This window comes from Hyposmocoma kahamanoa, unplaced genomic scaffold (assembly GCF_003589595.1).
Source record: "Hyposmocoma kahamanoa isolate Upper Pololo Valley unplaced genomic scaffold, ASM358959v1 63, whole genome shotgun sequence".
Classification (NCBI taxonomy): domain Eukaryota; kingdom Metazoa; phylum Arthropoda; class Insecta; order Lepidoptera; family Cosmopterigidae; genus Hyposmocoma; species Hyposmocoma kahamanoa.
The window spans coordinates 10,885,118-10,891,823 of record NW_020653851.1 but is presented as its reverse complement, the minus strand read 5'-3'; positions in this window follow the sequence as shown (position 1 = coordinate 10,891,823).

The window sequence follows — 6,706 nt, the reverse complement described above, 5'->3', positions numbered from 1 at the left end:
TAGACGTTTAATCGTTCACGGCAAACTGACGAGCGCCATACATTTTGGTACTACCTACATTTACTTAAATACTACAATAAGATAATTGTGGATGCGCGATAAAAGTTGAGGACAATGACAATTCATACATTGCTGCAAGTAGCGGCTGTAGCTAACGTCTCTTAGATGGCGAGTGCGTTTTATAGCCGCTGCTTTACTGTATTACTTCTTTATCTGCCTCACTTAACAATGTTGAAATGAAGCCATTTAGAACTGTTACCGGCATGTATCTTCAATAAAGAATTCAATTAAACCTTGCCTTTCTTTTTGGTTATATCGTCGTTGTTATAAATCAATATGCATTTCATTAAGAATTAATCTTCAAGAGGCTTTAAAAATATTTCCTAGACGAAATTCACTTCACTAGCTATTTTCACGAATGCCACAGGATATTAATATATCAAACCTATGACTATAAAACTCAGTTTTTACTTCAACGTCTCACATGAAACCAAACACAGTCATAACTCAAAATTGCTAAATTGAGAAAACATTATTAGAAAATAATAAAAAAAAATACTGAATGCATCGTATTGCGAATAATGTGATTATTTCTATTTATTATTATATATATAATATTTAGTTATCCTTAACTAAACAAGAATTTAATTTATTGGCTTCATTCAGCAATTTTTTGAACTCTCAAATTGTGTTTTTTAAATTCCACAATTTTGAGTTAAGGCAGTATAGGTTTCAAGTGTGAGATTATAGCCACATAATACATAAGTTTTATTGAATAATCTCTGTTAATATTCAAGTAAAGAGTAAAATTTTAGGGTGCAATTACTGTTGAAATAAAATATTTACTAAAATTCTCAAAAAAACATTCTATGATATAGGATGGAGAGGCGGAAACATGATTGTTTAAATTTTGAAAGCACAAAGAGACAAATAATGTTATGAAATTGAATACAACAATTCACTTATATAGGAGTGGATATCATTTGTTAAGTTTTAACACACAACAGAGCATGTTAGTGTTTCAAAATGACATTTTACTTTACTTGATAGTACAAACATGAGTTTGGGGTAGGTCAATGGTAGCATATAACATAGATTTGAAATCAGAATCATAATAGGATAAGTCAAATGTAAATCAAGGGGCGTCATAACTATATATATCCACTAGATAAACTGTGACTTTTTATTTGTGTTATTACCAAACAATAGTTTTTGCACATTTCTATAAACAATTTATGCAACCTGAACAACAACTGCTAAATCTGCTTTTAAAATACATTTCAAATGCATGGATCTGATCACTATGCGACAATGCCATTCAATAAAACTAGATGAAAATAAAATCGAGATTTTTAAGTTATCGGTTTTTGTTCCGAACCTCTTGAATCATGCTACATGAAAATGCTACAAGCTAAATACTTGTTTTAGGTAAATAAAAGCTCGTTTTTAAAACTCAATGATATAAACTAACTGATTGCAATATTAAGTCAACAAGATGATGATGGTGTTAAGTCTTAAATCTATCTTAAAGTTCAATTTTAAATAAAAAAACATCACTTTGACATGGAATTATTATTATGTAACAAACTGACCTCTATTATATTATATGAAAAGAGTTATCTCGAAAAGACACGCATCTCAGAAACATAATGCAAAAAAACAAATACTTCAAAAATCTTAGTGGATATTTTATGTGATTTTTTTAGGGGTGCACTTACTGATGTTTCCAAAAAACACAAAAAGTTGAATAACTTTTGAACCATCAATTTCCAGACTTCAATGTAGTAATCAAATCAATTGGAAATACTCAACCCAACCTCCTCATTTCATATTGACCATCACTTCTGGACCACCTTGTATATTTACTAGTTGATTGAATGTGTCCAGTCTGCACCAAGCAAAAAGGGCAATTGACAGAAATGCGACGACATCCGAAACACTAACATTGCAGAGATATTAAGAAAACAGCTGCAGTGTAGTTACTCCATTTTGTTTACTCTTAGTGCACACCATTCATCCAAACCACGACAATGTTCCTTGAAATAACAAGGTCAATGACCCTTACCGGAATAATCAAGTGTAAAAAGCTACTGATGATTCTGCGACCCTGTTACGTCAAAGTACTTTAGTTCTACAAGCAATGTCAATGTTTTATTGAGTTCTCGTTTAAACACATATATTTAGGCTATGATCACGGAAAATTGTCAGACCTAAGTCGCATTATGCCATTAAAAAATAATTTATCAATGAAACAATGTAAATTAAAGCAACGACGTAGCCGCTAGTCGTGTTTGTAATTAACACTAAAATACAATCAATTATCAACAAAGAAAATGTATACTTACGTTGTTCGGCTGATGCTTCTACCTGTGTAGACCCTCGATAGCAATAATGTTGTTTAATCTAGAAATCACTTAGTTATTTACAAAAATGATAAAAAATCAGTCTTTTTATAGGTTACTTGTCAGATGTAAAAGTTATTGGCTCGTTTCATTCGGTCGAAATTGCTTGGTGAATGAATGGCTACATGGGAGCATTTTTTTTATTCCTTTGTTACGGCTCTCGGTACTTCGTCTTTGAGCCAAGGGCAGAAATTAATTTGCTCAATGACAATACCTTATGGGGAAGATTACTTATAAATTCGGATAATTTTTACTCTGGGGTTAGAATTTTTTTTTATGCGAATCATCAATCAACACTTAGAGGATGGAAAAATAAGAATCAACATAACGACGTGAAACGATTGATTGTCACTTACTGAATCAAGCTCTTAAACGCAATATTACACAGAATTGTCCCTCTGTTTCGGTCTATGAAAGACATGATACGAAATTATTAGACGAACTATTTATTAATTAAAATATTTTACTCCCCTTTTTTTTTGCTATATTTTTGTGTTTTTGAATAAACTTTTTCATATTTGCAATTATTTTCTTTATTTACCACTAACACGAAAGGGTTGATGTCTAATGTCGTCTGTAGCTGTGCAGTATTTTTCGCCGACAACCGTACAAATTCCTTGTCGCTATTGTGCAACTTTATAATAATACGAGCCCTATACTCCACCTACGGTGGGGTCGGGCTCGGCCTGCGGTGCGTAATCGGTTTCAGATTACGGGGCGTGCTTATGCTCTTCAGTGGCACACTGATTATAAGTACTACGGGCGGTTGATGACGAGGCTCCAGATTCGATCCCTGATTTGAGCCAATTTATAAAAAAAAAATTTTTGTTGGTTCTGATCAGGGTATTCTGGGTATTGCCCTCAGAGTTATCTTTACTCTGGTACTCATAGTACAGGAAATTCCCTAGTTTATCTCTATGACATTCCTTCCAGCACCTCCTACCTATTTCTAAAAGTTTCCGTGATAGAATCTTTGAAATTTGAATGGCGGCCATCTTGTTTATTTGAATATCGAACAATTTTTACTTTCTGCAGAAATTGACCAAGTTGTATCTCATAAAAGTGTACAAAAATCCACCCATGTATTATAGTTTTTGCAGGCCGTTGATCACTCGTTTACACTTTCCATGTTCCTGTCTTCTCCTATTTGATTCTTTGCCTTGGAGCCTATCCGCGAAAAAAGATATTTATAGCGCTGTACGGTATGAATATCTTTTTTCTACCATATCGGGAAGTTTGCGTTCTATTCTTCTAAGTGAGTCAGGATTTATAGCTTTATAGGTATATAATAAAGGCGTTGGATAATTTTCCGAACAACTTCAAATAGTGGATATTTTCAAAAAGCTTCTGATAAATCGGAAATATATAATCCGAAGACACATATTATGTTCTAACTTAGAACGTTTTAAAGTTTTGTTTAGCATTATTCATTAATATAAAATAAAATTGCACGAACATTTCTAAATGTAATTTTCTAAACCCTGCTTGCTAGACTTATTTTCCCAAATTCTCTTATTACGAACTCTTGTATCTTCAACTTTTGACATGTGTCACTCAAATGAGGAAAAAGATATATTTTTCTGCAAAATATGATTTTAAAATGTATTCTTTTCCATGACCCAACACTAGTAGAAACACAAAAAAAGTAAAATCTAACTTTATTTAATATGGAGTAAAATGACAGTTCCCTGCGCAAAAGTGCCCATTTAAACGCTTGCAGTCGAATATTCATCGACAATCAACTGAACGTTGGTTATGCAATGCAATAAATAGTCTAGCAAGCAAGGTTTAGAAAATTACATTGAGAAATATTTATACAGTTTCATTTTATAATTAATGCTAAACAAAACTTTAAAATATATATCCTAACCCAGAATATAATACGAGCCTTCAAAATTATGTTTTTCAAACTTTTCCGGAAAATTCCACCATTTGAAATATCTTTTGGAGTTTTATTTGACGTGAATTATAAAATAAACTTGTATAGTTAAAAGCCAAATTTAAGAAAAACGAGATTTAAAAAGATTTCACAACAGCAAAAAACCTCTCGTTTTCGTACTTCCACTTTCGACAGGCGTCAACGTCAAATGCGGAAAAATATGATTTTTTCAAAGTGGAAATTTTTCCATGTGCGTTCCTCAACTTGGCATTGGCGGGTTTACCGAAATGGTATCGATGGGGTTGTAACATTATAAAGTTCAAGTAACGTACACAGTCATTTTTACTTGACATTGGCGAAATCATCGTTTATTTCGATGGAGCCATAGCATTTAAAAGAAAGAAAAAGACCCAACACTAGTCGTACCTACTGCACTAAAAAGATACTGATTCTATTCAATCTGAATCCAATAAATACACATTACAATATACATTATGCTGTTCGTCTAAATTACAGTGCCCTTAATAATAAAGATATGAATAGGTATGGGTGGGTTACCCGTCCATGCCCGTGGGACACGACGTAACAGAACGGAATATTGGGAAGCTAATAAAAAAACATCAACACATCTCCCACTGCTGGGTATGGGTTTTCTGTAAGATATTTATTTGTCAAAGATATCGAACTACATGTCTTCTAATATGTACCTATAACAATGATGAAGGTCACAAAACAGTAACCGACTTAATGCTTCCACGAGGCGCCAACATAACACCGGCCCGGCCTATCCAAAAACTAGTGCATTTACAGTGTAAAATAAACTCATTTTGCACCCTCAACTCCAAAAAATTATTCTTCAATAAATGTAGGAAGAAAATGTATATTGGACGTTATATATATAATATAATATTGTAGGTACTGAATGTGCGACACCAAAGATCCTAATGGTCAACTACGATTCACTCTTCTGCCTCCCCCGAAGTGCGACATAATTGTGTTTTCTAGTATATAAAGTAGTTTGTGGTGTTTCAAGGTACGTGTACCCGTATAAAATCATTGAGTTGGACCATAGAAATCTGTGAGTTCGACCCTAATTTAACAATGTGTTCAGCAAGAGGAATCTTCCGGCTGATGATTAAACATTGATTTTGTAAAGGATTTCATGAAAATGAAACAAGCTATTACAAAATTAATGTATGTATTTATATGTTAACAACATTTTCTAAGCTACGCACATTCAAGTAGAATACGATAAAGTAAAACCATTATACGTGCATTTAATATTATGCTGTATTCAAAGGTACAGAAACCATATTGCAGATCTATGATCTAAGCCAGTGCGGTTTATCTAGATCTAGACGTACAGTCTATATGTAACATTTTTATGTTTTATTAATATTACAACTGTTGTGGTGCATTTAATGGAGGATTATATTACCTATAATTCGTAATAAAATTACTGTTGATAATTTATCTGTCATTGCAAATGGATTTCGATGTATAATATAATCTAAAAAATACTTATACAGCCATACGATGTCTTAGACGCCGCTTAACTATACTCGGTAAACTTTAGCTTGATTAGAATGGCAGGCCGGCAAAATTAAAAAGACGTAAATTACAACAGCATCTTTCAAATAATTTTTTAAAAATATCGGAATAAAATATTCTTTTTACATAATTACGTGAAACTCATTAAAACACGACAATTGAAAATGACAAATCAATCACTAATATTATTATAGTATATTTTCATAACTTCACACGTTAAAGTTACGTCTGATGGAAAAAAACGTCGAAAATACAGAGTCGATTATCTCATTAGATTATGGTTAACCAGACATTTTTAAAATGTTCCATGTTTTGAGCTACTTTGTATTATTTTCTGCTAAATTCTGTATTCCTTGTGAACTTTTGTCAAAGTCGTATACCATTATTTAGGAAAGCTCGGTTACATCTACGGAGATAAAGAGGAAATTAACATTCATGGGGTGGACTATTAATGAATTATACAAGTTAATTCAAATTATTAACATGATATTAATTTATAATACAGGTTTCAATATGGCATAGTTCAGTAGATATTATTTTATTATTGATTCTCGACTCCACTGATCGTGTCTCATCATTCGTTCGTGAAGTTTGACATGTATCATTCTAAGCATGCTATAACGCTTACTACACTTCTCTATTTCAAGGGAACCTAATTTGAACTTAGGGATGTGTATTACGAGTTAGGGAATTAATGTCCCTTTTTCGGACACCTTATATTATATAAGTTAATAAGCGGCGCCTTAACATGGGCGCCCACACTTGACGCAGGGCCCTTGAAATCGGGTAGTGAAAGGAGTGTTGAAATTTGACAGAGTATAATACCAAGATGGGTATATGCATGTAACTAGTACCTAACTGGTAACTCTAAGGT